Below are 20,244 nucleotides of genomic sequence, written 5' to 3'. Positions count from 1 at the left end.
TAATTTCTGAGATTAATATCTGGATGAAGAAAAATATTTGGAGTTGAAAAGAGCTAGCTTTTAGGAAAAATGAAAAAGATGACCTTCAATTGAGCAATTAATAAGTTGGGTTAACAACTGAAAGATGAAAATAAAATCTTTAGGGTACTGAAAAAGGATTAAACAAACACTGTAGGTAAAAATAAGGAGGTCTTTAAAAAGAAAAATAAAGAGATAGGTCTTAATCAAAGTTAAAGATTATAAAGTCAGAATGAATAAATAAACTCTTGTATTCTAGAATTGAGCATACATAAAGATAGAAAGGGGAAGAGGCTGAAATCTTAAACTGGCTTTTATGCTAGGTGAGCATGAATAAAAATGTAGAAGACAAAGAAAAGAACAGGATTCGAAACAGAGGACCACGATGACTATAAAGTTAGATGAATGCTTCTAGACTGGCAAAAAGAGTCAAAACTCTGAACATCATCGAGTAATAAGAATTCAGAAGGAATGAAGAGTATATAGGATGAGACTAGAAATGAAGAGGACCCAAAACTTAAAAGCTGATGTGAAGTGCTGGCACTAAAGAAGCCAAAACACCAGGAGGTAGGCCAATCATCAAGGCAGAAAAACTGAGAGAGAAGGGCTAAAGTTGCCATGAAAGGTAGGAGAATTCTGGAAAAGCAGTATCTCATAATGATAAGAAAGTAAAACAGAGGTTATGTCATGATCTCCAAGAAACTCAGTTATACATTAATTCTAATGTTTATTTAAATGGAACAAACTCACTATGAATAAGCAGTATATCACATTTATAATGGAATAACTATTTTTAAAGATAAAAATCCACCCTGATAGAATAAAATATTCTCCTATTAAAGAAATACAAATGAAAATAATGTGGGTTCTGAAGGGGTTTCTTAGCATAGTATAATGATAGGTACTTAAACAACATAAATTAAATGAATTAATGAAAAAGAATTCCAACGGTGGCATCATAACCAGAATAGTCTCTCCTTTTCACTGAACAAATGTATGTATAGATGGCCTGACAGATGAAGGACCATAGAAAGAAAACCAGATTCAATGAAGTTCCTAACATCACTGAAAATCCTCCAATAATGTTAGCTATTAATTAAAAAGCTACAGCTACTAGTTGAATAAAAGGTTAATAGTTTCAACTATCAATAAATTTAGGTACAGCTATTCCTCTATGAGCAGAATCAGTAATCACTGGATTTCATCACAAAACAACAGCTTCTCTCAAAGTGACTAATTTGAAGAGGATATTCCTAATGAGGACATTTATTTGTATGCTAAATAAGCTTAAAACACTTAAAGTTTTATTTGAAAATCACCATTTTTAAATACCTATAGGGAAAAGTAAAAAACAGAATAATTATTTTTCCAATTAAACTAATTTTATTAGTTTAATTAACCGTTCTTACAATTTAAGACCAGTAATTACTTGAGTTACTATGTTGGAAAATAACATCAGATAGTATCTTAGAAGTTCCTTACTGCTAGGTCCTTTAGGCTCTTTGAGGAGAAAAACTAGTTTCTAATAGGGATAACTTTGCTTCAAAACAAAAACTTCCTGTACTATAATTTTAGTTGTCAATTTACAGGTTTAACTCTTCTTACCTCATCATATGATTTACATAGACTTTACTACAGCTAGTATTGTATCTGCAAAAGCTACAGTGGACATATGTAGGAAAATGGTTTGCAAAATCTTTTATTTCAGAACAGCACTCAATGCACTTGTGAATGCCTCGACAACACCTTGTGGAGACACAAAGAAAATGGTATAAATATATTTTAAAACAAAAGTAATCAGTAAGAGCCATATTACTATTCTAATTAACTAAAGTATAATGTTTTTATACTTAAATTTAAATTGGTATTGTATATTAGGAATAAAACATCACCTTAAGTTCCTCAATGCAGTATTAACTTTGATTTTTTTATTGCTATTAGCCAATGTACTTTGTTTCTTTTGCATATTAGAGATTTTTTATTTGTATTTAGATTTACTTCCATTAGGCTTATTTCCATTAGGTTTATTTGCATTGTATTTGGTTGTATTAGGTTTACTTGTATTCGATTTTGTGGGATTTTTAGCAGTTATATTTTTAGTCCTTGGAGGTGAGAGCTGAAGGGTAGAAGTGCTTGCATTAATGGAAGGTGTAGGTGAAGATCCTGACTGAAGAGGTTCAACTGAAGCTCGAATAGTAACCTACAAGAATGCAGAATATATTTACTTCAAAAAAATCACTATATTACTATTAAAATATCACTGTACAAAAACCATTTAAACATCAAGTATTTTGAAAGAGTACACATAAACTGCAATTGTATTTAGTCTTATTTACTCCAAATGTTCAAAACAAATAAATAAAGTTAAATTTGATATTTATTCACTTAATGTAAAATCAGTTATGTCTAAACACAGTTATTAATGAGTAATTAGGAGTTAATAAAAATTGTATGACTATCAAAAGAGCACATTCCATAGCTATTTTTATGCTGTGACATAATTTTTAAAAAATTCATATATATGTCTAAGTTTCACAAAGCTTGAAAAATAACTCTAGAAAGGCCGACTGATCTCACCCTTTCATAACTACAAAACAAATAGATCTATAGTAAATGTGACCTCTCCTTTATGGGCTCATTATCCTGGATTTATACTTATAAAATGTTATAAGAAAGAGTTAAATCAACTTTTTCCACTGTGTGAAGAATTTAATATTGAGACTTCTCTTAAAGGGAACTAACACAAAATTTATCATTTAGTGTTCAAAATAGAAAATATTCAATTATATCTCTTAGTTGACAATAGAAAGGTCAATTGCCTACCAACATTCTCATTGATCACTTGACTATACTCTCCTCATGCATGTGAGGAACAGACTATGATGAAATCCTATGAAACATGTGCTTAGGTATTATACAAAAGCACTAGGTCAGGAATCAAAAGAACTGAGGTTGAATCTCACATTATGCCTTCCAAGCCATGTAATCTTGAGTAAATAAGATATCCTCTTTAAACTTCTTCATATCTAAAATACAGGGCACTATTTGCCTTTTCTACTCACTGAATGATTATATGGATTAAATAATACAATGTATGAAAAGTACACTGAAAGCCTCATTCTAAGATGTCGTAACAACATTTAGTATCATTATCATTAATATTATTATTATTATTAAGGGGAAAAATGAGAGAGGACTGCACTGCTTACATTAGTGTTCTGCATGTCTAGTTCCAGCATGAAATGAATGGTTTGCAGGGAAGAATGCTGGATAGCTTCTCTTGCTCTAAGTCTTCAGAGCATGGCTTTATATTATTTTATTTAATTCAAGTACCAGACATACCCACATTCAAAGGTAAGTACCCAAAGCCAAATATAAATGTTTTGGGGGTTATTTCACTTTGGATTATCCATGCCTCTGTTTCCCTCCACTGGAGCAAATATTTAAGAGCTGACTGTACATAAAGAAGTTAGAGAAAACAGATGTATATAAGGCAAAAAGGGAAAAGCAAATTACAATCATCAGTATGCAGTCAGACATGTGTTTGCTCACTTAAAATACAATGCTGTCCAGCAGCAGTACTTGCTTCTCTGAGAGTAGACTAAATGATAACAATTTCAACAAACATCTGAGAACCTTTGGCATTCAAGGCACTATGCCACACACTGGGAATACAAAGATAAATAAAATAAGATTCCTGATATCAAGTCTCTTAGAGTTTAGCTTCTAAAACTGACATAGTTCAAAAATAGCCTATATAATATTGAAACAACCCCCTGATCCAAGGAACAGTTAAACTAGGTACACTTTTAATGAAGGAATGCCATTTCAACATAGTACCCACCACTGAACTCAATGGTTAAAGCTTTCCTTTCTAAGCATAAAAACAATGAAATCTAAAATTAATCAATAAAAATATGAAGTCATTTTTAAAAAGTCATATTTAATAGATAAAACCAGGTTAGAGCTAATTTTTATTATACAAAATGTTAAAATATAACATATTTGAACTCACTTTTGTTCCAGGAGGCAATCCTTTTAGTTGTTTAGGTTTTATAAATGTTCGATGATGCTGTGTCTTATGATCCATTTTCTCCTTGCATGTCAAAAATTGCAGTCTACATTTTGTACAACGATGTATTCCTTTTTTCTATTGAGAAACAGAAAAAAGGAAAAATAACTTTTTTAACCGCAAAATTCTGTGTCCTGGAACTACTCTAACTTAATTTTAATTAAAGTTTATAATTTCTTATCATAGATAGTATTTTTTAAAACTTATATTACTATCAAATGTATTTGTTACTATATAGAGTCAAACATAAAAGTTCTATTAACAGGTTCAAGTAGAAGTTATACCAAATGTATGAAAGCTTTTAATTATAAACTTAAATTATTTAAAAACATGATACTATGAAAATGAGCTAAACATGTTTTAATTTTAGAAAATATCAAAATCATTTTAAAATTTTGCTATTTTCAATCATTTGACAAGTTGGTAAAGTAAATTACACCCTCTAAACTCAAGTAAATCTAACTAGATATTTCAAAGGTTAAGTTACAAAAATGGTTATATAAAGCAATGTTGTCCAATAAAACTTCCTGCAATAACAAAATCCTCTAGAGCTTTCCTGTTCAACATGGTAATTACTAGCCATATAATGGTTACTGAGCACTTGAAACATGTCAAATGAAAGTGAGGAGCTAAATATTTTAAATTTTATTTAATCAATTTACACAGGTAATTGTGGCCAGTGGCTACTACACTGGACAACATAGATATGGAGGCATAAAATATAACTGATCATAACCTATGTTTCAGTTGAAAACTCCCTGAGTTCCTCCTAATATCCTGGTCCTATCACATTCTACAGATGGGAAATAGAACCCAAGAGAAATCTAAGTCCCTCTCCCATAGCTAGATAATAACAATGCTAGACTCCCTGATCCAGTGTTCTTCCTACTGTATAATATCAACTGAAACCTTTACACATTTATTCTCAATAATATAAAAATATATTTCATATACATATGCTTATAGTATATAGAAATTTAGAATAGCACATGCAAAATATCTTCTTCAAAGCTGTGTCTCTGCCAGATACATCACTATTTTCCTTTAAATACAACCAACTCTTCATAAAATTTAAGGTAATACTTCTCTGAGGTAATATACAGAGAAGTATCTAGCAAAGTTACTAGCACACAGCAAACATTTCATTAAAAAAAAAGCCAGACATAGAAATACAATATCACATATTCAGCTGGGTGTAATGCTCATTCCTGTATTCCCAGAATTTGGAAGGCTAAGGCAAGAGGATTTCAAGTTTGAGACCAGCCTCAGCTACTTAGTAAGACCCTGTCTCAAAAAATGAAAAGGGCTGGGGATATAGCTCAGTGGTGAAGTTTACTTGGGTTCAATTCCCAGTACCCTCCCCCCGCAAAAATCATATGTTCTCACTCATACATTCAAGATAAAAAAGTTGATCTCATGGGAAGTATATAAAGTGGTCACTAGAGGCTAGGAAGGGTGCAGGGATAGGGATGAGGGAGATCAGACACTGGAAAACAAAACACTTTGATAGGAAGAATAAGTTCTAGTGTCCAACAGCACGGCAGGGTGACTATGTTTATAATAATTTATATATTATTATAAAGAGCTAGAAGAGAGTTATGTGAATGTTCCCAACACAAATGATAAAACTGTTTGAGGGAAATGCTAATTACCTTAATTTGAACTTATACATTGTAAACATGTATTGAATTATAACTCTATTTCCAATAAATATGTATAATTGTTATATGTCAATTAAAATTTAAAAAAATAGAAAATAGTTCTTCACAATGTCCAAAGCAATATGTAAGAACAACATGTTTGAATAATTTTAGCTGTATCTTAAGACTAGCAGTGTAGTGCACTATCTTATATCATAGATATAAGCAACTTAACACAAATTCACTTATAAAGTATTCAAAGAGAGGAGGAAAAAAGAGAGAAAAACTTGGCTAAGAAACAGATACCAGACAACAGGACAGAACAAAAGTTCACTAGAATTCATTTCCCAGAACTCTTTACTAGAATCACTTACTAGGTTACCTCATCCAGCTTCATGATTTGAAATACCACCTACCCAAATGCTTATGTGGCAATATTACTTGACATCTTATATGCTTCTCTATGGACAAACTAAACTCTAGGTTTCCTATATCTTTCTCCTACCATCCTAAATCTGTTCCTTGCTCAGTTTTCTCCATAGATTAGAATATTAAAACTCCATTCTTATAAATGCTTAAGACAAAAAACTCAGTGTCCCCTCCTGCCCCCCCTCTCTTTAACACATTAATAAAACTGCCAACTTAACTTTCAAGACTACTGATAACATTCCTATTTGTCATTACCTCCAACCACTGCTACCATACTGGGGCAAGTTACCCAGACTATGGTTTAAAAAAAAAAAAAACTTCTATCTTTCTTTCATGTCTTTTTCTGCCCTGTGATCTATTCTCTCCATGGTTGTCGGTAATTCTTGAAATATGCTAGGTCTCTCACTTAAAACCTTCCAGGAGCTTTCCAAAGTCCTGACTCTGGGTCCACACAAATTGGCCTATTGCTACAACCTTATCTCCTACAATTCATCCTTCTATTAGTTAACTCTGCTCCAGCTTCAATGGCCTCCTTGCCAATCTTATTAGTAACTCTGGTTTATAATCACTTCATTGCCTACATAATGTTACCTCTCCCACATGGCTTACTTCTTAATTTCCTTTGAAGAGGCCCTTTAATGCCCATGCTGTATATAAAAGAGCAAACCCTCCTCCCCAGTGCTTGGCACTCCTTATTTTCCACATTTATTTCCTACCCACAATACTTATCACCAGCATATACAAACACACATTCACACAAATTTATTGTCTTTCTCCATTACAGTACCAATTCCTAAATCACACTGCTATATAATACCTAAAACAGTTCCTGACATACAGTAAGGCATCCTAAATAAATATATGTTGGATGACTAAATAGTGAACCAGAAAGCAAGAGACTAATGCAGAAAAATACATGAGCGGCAGGTACAATTTAACTAGTTCAAATGACTGCTACTTCATTAAATGCATATTTATCCAAAATCCTGAGACAGGAAACATCAATCTATAATTCCCTGAGGTGGACTCAAGTCTTATACATCTCTGATGTTATGTACATATGCATTTTAATGTGCTAAGGGTGATGAAGATACGGTATCACAGTTTTTAATAACAACAATGTTCAATCAAAGATATAATGATCTATTCAGAGTATAGAAAAATAACTGTACTGAATTTTTTGATAGTCTTGAGGGATTTAAGGGTAATTCTTACTATATGTAATTTCTACCTTTAGATCTAATGCCAATGTAAAATCAACTCTGTGACAGCAGTAAAAACTAATGCTCTAAAGTCATGTTCTGTCTTTGCCTTTTATGAGACAATGCAACATTAGGCAAGTTACTTTCACTAAAACCCTGTTTCCTCATTTATAAAACATATATAGGTTGTGAGGATTAAGTACCCTGATACCATATGGTGATTACTATATGTTAACTGCTTATTGTTTTATCTAATAAGCTTTTTTAATATATCAGAAATTCTTAAATTATTTTATAAAAGTCATATAAACTCGGTTGTTTGCTCTAAAATTACTCAAGACATAACAATATAATCTTTTAAAGAAACAATTACAAGTGAGGTCTTCAACATAATAAAATGAGACACAGAATCAACAATTTTTATTACCTGATATTGTACTGTCATCTGTTAAAAGTTTATAATTCTACTCAGTGAAGGTTTCCCAGTCTTTCATAAATAAGTATACATATTATAAATACATTGGAGGATGCCTGATGATCCTTCTTTCTTACTAATAGATTGCCCTATCTTTACTGCTGGCTATCTACTTCCCAGGTACACCCAAACAAAAAAAATTTAAAAGTTAGGAACCCATGGCAAGTCAAGATGGCTCCAGGCATGAAGGTTTGATTTTAAATAACATAGCCTAGGCTGGTGACACAACTTAGTAGCACATGCTCAGCATGTGCAAAGTCCTGCATTCAATGCCCTACACCACAAAAAATAAATAGAATACATTGTACACCCCACACACTGGATCCACACATCTTATCATTATTTTCATGTCTATAACTCAATGTAGAGCTTAGTAAAGCATCTGGGGAAAGTTACATTAAAAAGCCTCAAAATAAAATAGTTTATACCTTACTCTCCCTTTTAAAATTAAAGGCTAAAGATGAAATACAGAATACGAAGGACAATGTTTCCCAAACTCTTTATCAAGAAATGTTAATAGGTATGTTCAAATAAAGTGTTCAGTGGTCAAATAAGTTTGGGAAATGATACATACTATATCTTTTGCTTGGAGATTTACAATGTCCATTAGCATATTAAAAGCTCTGAGAAGTCCTGTTTTAATAAACAGACAAACAAAACTGTTTAATTTTTTAAATCCAGGCATTTACCAAATTGATTTACCAGTGACAATACTGGGAGAACCCCTATTAACACCTGTTGGAATACTGTTGGGGGACCATCAAATAAAAGATCTTTCCAGAACGTCTCAAGGATGAGTGGTATCCCAGTCACAACACCAGCTATCCCAAATTCATTTGGAAATGCTACTTTTATCATCTTTCCCAATTAAAAATTACTACCTGATTTCATGATTATCTAACAACTGCATCTCATAGCAAGGTGAGTACCAATGGTGAATAAATTGGTTTGCCAGTTTAATTCATAATACGGAAATGCTTAATGAGTTGGAAAAACCTGATTATATGATCAGGTGCAATAAATCCATTAGGTTCTGATTTTGACAAAAACACTGGTGTATCAACATTTTTAGCATAAACAGGGATAATTTAAGTGCTTCAGGAAAAAAAAAACACAATAAGCATAACATCAGAATTCCAAGCACTAATGCTGAGTTCCAAAAATTACACAGCAGAACTGGCAGAAGTAATCCAGGAAAGAAGCTAGGATCTAAACACAGTTCTCTGGCAGAATTCATACATCAATCCATCAACAGCTTCCTTTGCCTTGTAGCTGTGAAGGATGAATCTAGGTCAATGAAAACACATTTTCTCATAATAACAGAGCTTTAGAAAGTGGAAATAAAGTTTGAAAAGGAATAGGAAAACAAGGTATGTATCCACAATCTTTTTTTTCCTCAGTTCAAAGTAATATTCCCCCCATCCTGCTTCTTGAAAACTCCTTCAAAATCATTCCCAGATCTACTCTTAGGACCTTACTATCTGCCACTTGCTTATTTCACTCACCTTCTCTCTTGTTTTTTTTTTTCCCCCTCAATCCTTGGTTGCCTATTTCTAATCATTTTTCACAATTTTATTTATGGTCTTTATTTATGGTCTACACCATCACTGGAAAGGAGGTAAGGAAAGAACTGGAAGTTTCACAAATAATTCAACATAAATTATAAATTTAATTGGGTTATTTGGAACAACTCTGCTTCATTTGCAGAATAAAACTAATCAGTGTTTCAAGACTTAACCTGTTTTTTCACTAAGATAATATGAACAAACAGGAATTAGAAAATCTCACCTGATGTTTCATATAATGATGCATATAGGGTGTTGCGATTTTAATAATTTTGAGGCAGAAAGGACACAGCAAGTTCTTAGTGTTTTCATGGGATGTTCTAAAGTGAGTTTCCACATCAGAAAATGATGATGATCTATAATTGCAAACCTAGAAATAGAAAGAAGGTTTTGTTTGATTCAAAAATTTATAACTGATGTGCAATTACAAAGCAAATTATGGATCATTTGTTTAGAAGAACACTGTGTACTACTACTCTTGCTGATGCCTATACACCCAAAAATTCCACTAACAGAAGCACCAAAAAAAAAAAAACAACCCAGAAATTATCTTTCAAAATTAAAGAATTCTTCTCAAAACATAACTAGGTTGTGTGCTTTTTAGCAGATCGTTCATCTATCACTGCCTTGACTGAAATTTTCAAATTTTGGCACCTCCTGTCCTATAAAGTGCTTTTTCTGCTACAAAAACAGCACTCTTCTTTAGATTGTAAATGGACCCCACACTATGGTGGTGGCAATGAATCTTTTATTTTTTTGTCTTCCTATTCCTTCAAATTCTGGAAAAATACTGGTCACAAAACATTAGCTAGGCTTCTTTATAACTAACAGCATTTCAAATTCTCCTTGTATACACCTACATTCTTCCCTATATGGTAAGACATGTCCATCTGTATGTCTAGCTGGGCTCTTCTTTGACTACCACAGATGTAAGCAAGCAACAGTCTGTGGGCCAAATGCAGCTCACTGCCTACCCCTCATATAATGAATGAGTTATGGCTTCCACTAATAAATTATTTATAAGAGGGACTTTAATTTTGGTAACCAATTTACCTAAATGATTAAAGAATAAAACACTGATATATTTTATGACACATGAAAGTTCTATGGAATCAAATTTCAATGTCTATATATAAAATTTTACTGGAACATGTCCTTGTACTACTATGGCAGAGTTGCTTATTTCCAACAATGACAGTAAACCATCAAAACCTGAAATATTTCCTGAAAAAAATGTATTGACCTCTGGGTTAATGGGCTTAAATCTTGTAGTTAAAACACAAACACACCACTTAAAAGAACACAATAAAAATGTGTATGTACCTGGCAGATATATGGCATTTCACCGGGTTTATGATTATCCTTCATATGTTGTAAAAGAAGATGTTCTGTTTCAAATGATAATTCACAGATTTTACAAATGGCTAAAAGTGAGAGGGGGGAAACGGTATTACATTTTAAGATATAAAAAATTATTTTACAAATTTATATAAATAGTGGTAGTAACAGCAGCAGCAGCAGAAGTGATCAATCATATAGTTTGTTAACTGGTTGCCAAGCACATTCCTAAACACTTCACCTAAATTAACTCACTTGATTCCTATAACAGCATATGAGGAAGGCATTTCTATTATCCTCATTTTTCAAGAGTTCATGTCTCAATTCTTATAGCTATAACAAAAGGAGAATTTGGTATTTAAACTCAAGCTACTTAGCTTCAAAATCTGATTTTAACTACAACCGTAGTTACTTAAAGTTTAAATGAAGAACACTGATTTTGCATTTGATATATATGATTTGAGGCTTCTGAATCCCCAATATGTAATGCCCAGATTATGCCAAGGCAATTACTATAATGAATTACTTGCCAGAGGGACTTTAATTTTAGTAACGAATTTTATTTCAAAATTTCTAAAAGTTAAAACTTAATTTTTCCATTTTGCCCCCAAATTCCAGAGTCTATTTCTTATTTTTCTTACAGAGTTACTCAGGTTTTCTCAGAGTTTCTATCTTCAAATTCAATAATATTCAACATTTAAATGAAACTGCAACTTACTAGAAAATTCATGGGGCGTATGTGTACTTTCAATGTGACACTGCAGCTGAAATGGTGTGGGAAACTGACGGTAGCAGTGCTGGCAGGTGGTGTGGTTTTCCCAGCTTTCACTGCTCTGCTTCTCAAGTTCCAAATGATGTTTCATGTGGTTCATAAACCTATAAATGATTGTCAACAGGTGCAAAAATTCAGATTTAAAAACAAAATCTCACCAATCTCTGACTCTTAATCTCAAAAATACCAAGTATTACTCAAAATCCAAAATGTCTTAAAAGTCCTCTAGAAAAGAGTATATTTTAAATATTGCCTTTTCAGTGAATTTTTTCGAATTTATTTCAAAATAATCAAAATATCACTCATTTTCTAACTCAATCATTACTTCAGATTATTTTTAAAAATTTAAGGTAAAAGAGCAGGCTTGTTTTTTATACCTTAAATACTATTTTTAGTTTAAAATAAAACACTGAAAGAAAGGAAACCCTAGCACCAAAAGCAGCTAGAGTCATGAGAGAAATCTTTTAAGACTGTGAAGACATATAATAGATTCCAGCTGCTTAAAAGACAAATTACTGGTATTTTTACTTGTGTCTTGGTTTCTAAATGCATGTAATAGCAATTTTAATGCTTAAAATTACAAGAACTTTTTTTTTAATGATACTGGCTTACTGTTAGCACATACTGTTTATTTTAACTTGCAGACTGTGCCCTTTATAAAAAAGGTCCATTTTTCAGTTTTACATTCTGCTATTTCAGCTTCCCTAAAAGGCTCCTTATGAAAAGAAACTATGACCTTCAACAGCACAGAGTGTAGTATAAATGAGAATACTTATTTAGAAGAGCTTACTGAAGCTTTTTGCTGAATTTGAAAATAAAAGTTATTCAATCAAAACAACAATTTTTGGACTGGTCAGCTATTTACAATTACTCATTTTGAAGCCCTATAAGAAATAATCTTGCAACTATTAACATTGATGATAATGTCATCAATCTGGATAACTATCATCAAGAAGGTTAATAACATATATCTCTTTTTTTACACCTCTACCACACTACTCTTTACAGCAAGTTATGATACACCTTAAAATATCTTTCTTCTTTGGCTTTAACACAAGCTCTACAACACCTACCAGAAAAATCCTAGTCTTGGTTAAGTATTTACATATGCAAAGCCAATATCTTTTAGCTCAAAATCATAAGCACTTAAGTATATTTATATAAAGGATCCTTTAATCAGCTAGTTATTTTTCTCAATTATTAAATAAGCCCAATCTGGAGTTCATATTTTTCAAATGAACAGATGGAAATGGGAGAAACTAAAAGGGCAAATTTTTTGGAATCATGTTCACAGAATGAAATATACCTATTTTCATTGATAAGTAAGGCGTAAAATACTAATATCACAGTATGATAATAACAGAACAGAGTAGAAATCTTGAGCTGTTTGTTTCTTACCATCCTTGAGAAATAATTTGCCTTCCCAGCTTTACTGGAAAAATTAAAAGCAATGTTATATAATACACATAATTTTGGTTATGAGGTACTTTACTTTAAGGTTACATTTATCAGATAACCAATATATTTTAAATGCTTAATCACTGGATGTTATCAAATGGAGCATGCTGAAAATTTCTAAATATTCTGATAACATAGACCTATGTCTCCTGAAATAATTCCTGAAAAAAGGAATTTCCCATTTTCATGTTTGATATGAAATGGAAATGGCTAATCTTAAAAGCAAAAAAAAAAACTTGTTGCTCACATAATTTGTAATATGATATGTGTCATATTTAATTTGAACAAGGAGCTTAAATCAGTTAATCACACTTCCATGCTTATCATTGCATCTATTTTTTAAATATATATATTTTTAGTTGTAGTTGGACACAATACTTTTTATTTATTTATTTATTTTTATGTGGTGCTGAGGACAGAACCCAGGGCCTCACAGGTGCTAGGCAAGCGCTCTACCACTGAGCCACAACCCCAGCCCTCATTGCATCTATTAACATGATTTCTGACATATTTTACTATTAAAATGGTAAAAATATGTAAATAGGTGGTAGAGTTCTATTATAGTACTGTTTCAGTGTTATATGTCAAAGCACAACTTCCCTTTGTTAAAGAATGGGGACCACTAGTTCTTGATGGCAGTTAACAGTGTCACAAAGGAGGTAAAACAATGAGAAAATTCATATGATATAAGATATGGGAAAGAACTTGGAAAAAGTTCTACCATAAAGCAACCATTAATGATTATTATAGGAGCATATCATAGAAGACAAGAAAACAAATAAATGCTGGGCCCAGACGTGTAAGTACATGTTTAAAAATGCTACAGGTGATAGTTATAAAGAGTAAATGGAATATACACATATATATGTATGTTTGTATACACAAACACACACATATCTTGTCTAAGTACACTGATATCTGCAACTTACTTTGAAATTAATTTAAAAGTCAGAGAGTCCAAAGGAAGAAAAATATGATAAAGCAAGTACAGTAAAATATTAAGAATAAAATAAAAGTTGTAAGTGTAGAAGTGTCCAATAAGACTTAAATTTTTGATAAGTATTTGAAAATTTTTATAATGAAATTGTAGAAAGTAACCTTATATACTATAAATGTCATGCCATATAATCAATGAAAAATACCATTCAATATATCTTGTTATTTTATTCTTGTTACTCACTTACATAAGATATCTTTATAGTATATCATGTAATGCAAAAATTCCAAAGTAAGTTTCTAAAATTTAAAACATTTGTGTACACCTCTTCAAAATTTCATTGTGAATGAAATCTCTAATTGTTAAAGGTGTCAAATTATAAAATCAAAGCAGACACATCTCCTAGAAATGGTATATCTTTAAAACACATTGCTTTTGGCTGGGCTTGGTGGCACATGCCTATCATCCCAGAGGCTTGGGAGGCTGAAGCAGGAGGATCTCGAGTTCAGAGCCAGGCTCAGCAAAAGCGAGGTGTTAAGCAACTCAGTGAGACACTATCTCTAAATAAAATACAAAATAGGGCTGGGGATGTGGCTCAGTGGTTGAGTGTCCCTGAATTGAATCCCTAGTAACCCCATCCCCCAAAATAGATCACTTTTCCCACTAGGTAAATGTTCTTAATATGAATTGAAAGCTTTGAGCATTAAGATTAGCATAAAGAAGTTCAAAACTGGACACTTTTGAAGTGCTTTCTCCTATAACTGAAGAAAAATAAAATGTAAACTACCTAAAAGATTCACTGCTAAAACAAAATGAACTTATTTTTTTCTTTTAAGTTAAAATAAACTTTGTACATCTTAAGAAATGTGAAAGAAATACAAATAAGTAGATCCTGGTGTCAAATTCTAAAATACAAGAAATGACAAAAGCTTTTCAACAACGAACCAACAAACAAAAAGTCTGCCTTTGTCTATAGTAGAAAGTATTAGAATTGTTTATCTAGAATAGCATAGGAAAATGTAACCTAAAGATAAAACATTTATATTTGTAGCATTTCAATTTTCAAATAGAAATAAAAATAAATATTTACATACCTAATATTATTTTTTAGAATTTTCAAGCAACTGAAGCGTTTAAAGGTTGTGTGAGTCTTCTGTTCTTCCTGGGCATCTTCTTCATGTTTTCCATAATAAAAGTCATTAACTAACATGATCAATTTTCCTTTCTCTGAATCAATAGTCTTAGTTGTATTTGCTGTATTTGAAAATTCTGTTTTAGCCAGTCCCAAAAAGTTATTTATCATTTCTGGACAACAATACTGAGAAAGAAAAAAATTAGAAGCCTTGTTTAAAAAAAAAAAGCAAAAATTATTCTGTGGTTACAAGTAAGGTCAGGCTATGTAAAACTCTGCTTGGTAATACATCTGGAAAAATAGTCACCAAAAATTTGTGGTGCATATACATATTCTAAAAATCTCAAATGACAAACACTTATTGTCTTAATAAACAAAAAAAATTTTTTTCAAAAAGAAATGAAAACCCTTAAACAGGACTCGGCTATAGATGTGATAACCATTCCTTTGCAATTTATCTATTCAGGTGTAACTATTTAATAATAATTTGTTGCTTGGTCCAAAATTATTCATTTCACACCTATTTCGAGAGTACATAAAGAAATATTTCATTTGCTTGATGTATATTTTTAATTATCAAGTAACACAAAAAAATTTTGTAAGACCTTAATGGAACTAGACTTTGACCCTACTAACCTGCTATTTCTTAGACTCAAGGTACTAGAAAAGGTATTGAACACAAAGATATATAAGACTAATCTTCCTTCTTAAAAAAAAAAAAGAAAGAAAGAAAGAAAAGAAAAAAATCCACTTTTTTACATTAGGTATAAAAGAAAAGTGTTTTTACATCTTAAAACCTAGAATGCTAAATATCTGAAGAGGAAACTTACCTCTTCGGGAGTAAAATCACAATGTCACATAAAATGATTTTAATATGGAATCTGTTCATATGTGAGCTTTTCCTTTTCTTTTTCAACAAGATAGAACTAATTCTATCTTTTATTTATTTATTGCACATAACATTCAGTTGTATAGTTTTTACTTAAAGGGCAAGCTCAGGAAGATGTGCATTATAATATTTGTTAAAATGCTAATTCCTGGGCCTCACTTCAGAACAACTAAGCTACAATGTCCAGAGATAGGGCCTAGAAGTTAATATATTATCTATTTTTTTGATAGTTGTAGATGGACAGCATGCCTTTATTTTATGTTTATTTTTACGTGGTGCTAAGGATCGAACCAAGTGCCTCATACATGCTACGCAAGAGATCTGCCACTGAGTTAGAGCCCCAGACCTAGAAGTTATATTTTTTAACAAGCGGTAATTCTTTTACAACTTAAGTGTTTTCTATATGTGTTATGTGTTAAACTGGCATCAACATAAGAAAATTTTAAACTCTTAATACACCTATTTCATTTCTAAGATAACAACATCCACTTCTACCGCATGTGAAATGTTAGACAACTGGTGGAACACTCTGTATTACAAGGGACAGTGGGCCTTTCTGGTCCAAGACAGACTTATAACATTTCTTTCAAGGTTGCATTTTACTTATTTTGTTTTACTTATCAATTTATAAATCTGAAAAGAAAACACACACACACACACACACACACACAATCTAAAATAGATACAAAGAAAAAAAATACTAAGTAAAATGGGCCACAAATAAGTGGTATAACTAACCTATGTTAAGGAGTTGAGGTTTCACCCACATGCAAAATTAGGACAAATAGATTAGTTCTCTAATACAACATGAATCTCTGTAGTCTTCCATTCAGAATAAATTATAATTGAAATAGAAATACAACATAAAAAGGGAGGTAAGAAAGGTTTTGCTATTTATGTTCCTATATTCTTCTTGCAATATTACATAATATCTCAGAGCTCAAACTTAGGAAATTCAGACTATTTCTAAGGAGTTTTACAAGACTAAGTTCCTTCTTTTAAAAAAATGCTACTTTCTACTTTAAGGATAAATGAAGAAAAACATGGTAGGGAATAAAACAACTAGCATTATTAGAAAAATTACTCAAAATGTGTATCTTCTTACTACTACTAATATGTATCACTGGCACCATTTTGACAAACAAAACTCTTCACTTATTTGAAGGATTCCTTGGAGAAAGATCTCAAACAATGAGAAGTTATAATGCACAAAAATAAATAAAAGAGAAAAGTCTTCCTAATAAGAAATGCAGATTATTTTGTGTCCCAAACACAAAATCTGGCATTTAGTAGATGTTATTCTGAGTCATATTTAGCACCTGATTATTTTCTGAAATCTACAAAATAGTTTATGAGAGAGTATGTTGCAAGGTTTATATTCTCCAGAAATGTCTAATTTGAAATTAAAGTTGACCTAGAGTAATAAATTACTATATATATATATATCTCATATAATCAATTACTTGCTGTTCTTTTTTTTTCTTTTACACAAAAGACAGGATCAGATTTTTAAAAATTAACATACAAATCTTGTTCACAGCAACTTTAAAAATTTGTTTTTAAATTGTAGTTGGAAACTATACCTTTTTTAAAATTTATTTTTATGTGAATCGAACCCAGTGAGGATCGAACCCAGTGCTTCATACGTGATATATGAGTGCTCTACAGTGAGCCACAACCCCAGCCCTCACAGTAACCCCTCACCAACAACAGGTCATCTCTTAGACCTGGAAATCTGTCATCTCTACCATGAAGCCTGGATGACTTTAAACAATTGTTGACCAGTCTGACACTTCATGATCCTAACATCTCTGGTCCCAGTAAGAATGCTAAAGCACTGCATGATGTTGCTGAAAACTTAGAGACTGGGTTCTGAGAAGGGGAAAAAAAGAGGCTGAATACCTAGTTTTCCTCTTCCTCTTCCCTGTGCACAAACACAAAACATGCCCTTTCTACAGAAATAAAATTGCTTTAGAATCCCACCTTATCCCAGAGAGAGATTAAGAAGTAGGACATCAAGGGAAAAGGAGAAGGGAAAAGGAGAGGGAAAAATGAATAACAGAGAGGTAAGATAAATTAGAGACAAGGATAGTAGTAAACAGATACTGCAAAATAAAAGAAGGGAAAGAGAGGCCAGTAATGAGAATAGCAAGGTTTAAAAAAAGAGAGATTAGGATTAGAGAGAAAATGACAGATATAGCATGCAAAGGAAAATTCATTTTGGACATACAACTGTATGGAATAAATATTTTAAAATATAATTCAGGCAAACTGTGCTAAAACAAAGGAAGACACAAATATAAAGGCAAAAGAATACACTGTACACTAGAGAAGACTGACTCAAACTTTCTATAGTAAGTTATGTCACTATAAAATTATTAATGTTAAAAATATTAGTCTAATATAGATAGATAGATAGATAGATAGATAGATAGATAGATAGATAGACTGGGATGTAGCTCAGAGGTAAAGTGCCCCTAAATCCCCAGTATCAAAAAAAAAAAGAAAAAGAAAAAGAAACTTATTACTTTCTAGATGAGACCCTCTGCAATTTAGTGAGACCTTGTTGCAAAAAAAAAAAAAAAAAAAAAAAAAAAAGAACTGGAATGTAGTTCAGTGGTAAAGAGCCCCTGAGATCAATTCCCAGTACCAAAACACAAAGTAACAAAAAACAAACAACAACAAACACTGAACACTAGAATCAAAAACAAAACACCTTTTGAACATTTTAAAATGTTAAGGATACATTCATGATACAGTTATGAAAGCTAGATTCTTCTGTATCACAAATATCAGCTAAGTAATGAAAGATATGGATTGAGATGTGATTATATATCTAGGACAGAATAAGTGAAGATAAGGATATGTAAAAAGTTTTATCAGTGGATACTAAACTACAGTTAGATAGGAATACATGTTCTGGTATGCTATTATTACATAGTAGGGTGTCTATAGATAACAATAATGCACTGTACACTTTAAAAAGCCAGAAAAAGGGAGTGGGGATTATGGATCAGTGGTAGACTGCTCACCTGGTGCGGGTGAGGCACTGGGTTCAATCCTCAGCACCACATAAAAATAAATAAATAAAAATAAAGACATTGTGTCCACCTACAGCTAAAATTTAAAAAAAAAGCCAGAAAATTTAAAGTTTTCACCATAAAGAATTGATAAGTGTTTGCAAAGTAAAACATTAAACAATGGACACATATCAAAGCATCGTACCCCATTAATACGAAAAATTTTATGCTTTATGTACCAGTCAAAATTAATGTAAATAAAGACTAAAATTATAATGAATACTCTGGAAAAGTTTATATGACAAGCAAATAATTTACTTATTATTTTTAGTGTACCTCACTATCTATAGTATATCTTACTATATCATACACATATTTTCAAATTTCTACCTAATAGTAAAGAAAACAACCTACAGACATTTTTGCTAAAGAAAAAAAAGTATTCATCAGCACTTGGGCTTTACTATAAGAGGTATGGTTAGAATACCAATTAACTAATAATACAATGAGAAAAATGTCTAACTTTAAGAAATTCCTAAAGAATAAATGAAATAATGTATTTATTCAAAGCTTAGTTTTATGTTTGACACATGGAATCAAATAAATTATTATAGGATATTTTAATATTTTTCCATTGGAAAAAATCATTAACTGTGATATAATGAACTTTGATTTATTAAAAACTTCTATTTAAGTTTTTTTTAAATTATTGATCTAAAAATTACATTATTTTATGGAAATTATATTAAATTTTAACTAAAATATAAAAATATAAAAGCTAAAAAGTAAAAAAAAGTCCCCAGTTTACTATTTTTTAATTTTTATGATCAACACATTATATTTATACATTTTTGAAACAATGTGATTTTTACATTTTTATGATGCAATTGTGTGAACACAATCAAAATCCTCTTCTAATATGAGATATAGAATGCATTACTGTTAATTATACTCACCCTATTATGGCATAGAACACAAGAATTTGCTGTGCCTATCAAACTATAACACTGTACCTGGTGACCAACCAATTTCTATTCCATTCCCCCTCTACTTGTCCCCATCTCTGATGACCTCTAGTCTATTTGATTTCTATGAGATCAACTTTTTAAAACTGCCCACTGCCTGAGATCATGTAGTATTTGTCTTTCTGTGCCTGAAACTCTCCAGTTTTAAACATTTCCTTCCTAGATTTGTGACTATGCTTTGAGACTTCATTATTATAAACACATACATTATTCAATTGCATTCAATTTAGTTAAATAGTATTTCTTACACATTGTCCCATTTTATCTATCAT

The 20,244-nt window shown here is 31.4% G+C and overlaps 1 pseudogene; it reads right to left on the bottom strand.

Annotated features, from left to right (window-relative positions):
* Positions 1-20,244, bottom strand: part of LOC143388422 (zinc finger protein 280D-like) — a 54,885-nt pseudogene that overhangs the window by 11,372 nt on the left and 23,269 nt on the right.

Source organism: Callospermophilus lateralis, unplaced genomic scaffold (assembly GCF_048772815.1).
Source record: "Callospermophilus lateralis isolate mCalLat2 unplaced genomic scaffold, mCalLat2.hap1 Scaffold_193, whole genome shotgun sequence".
Taxonomy (NCBI): domain Eukaryota; kingdom Metazoa; phylum Chordata; class Mammalia; order Rodentia; family Sciuridae; genus Callospermophilus; species Callospermophilus lateralis.
This window is presented reverse-complemented; position numbering and strand designations above follow the sequence as displayed.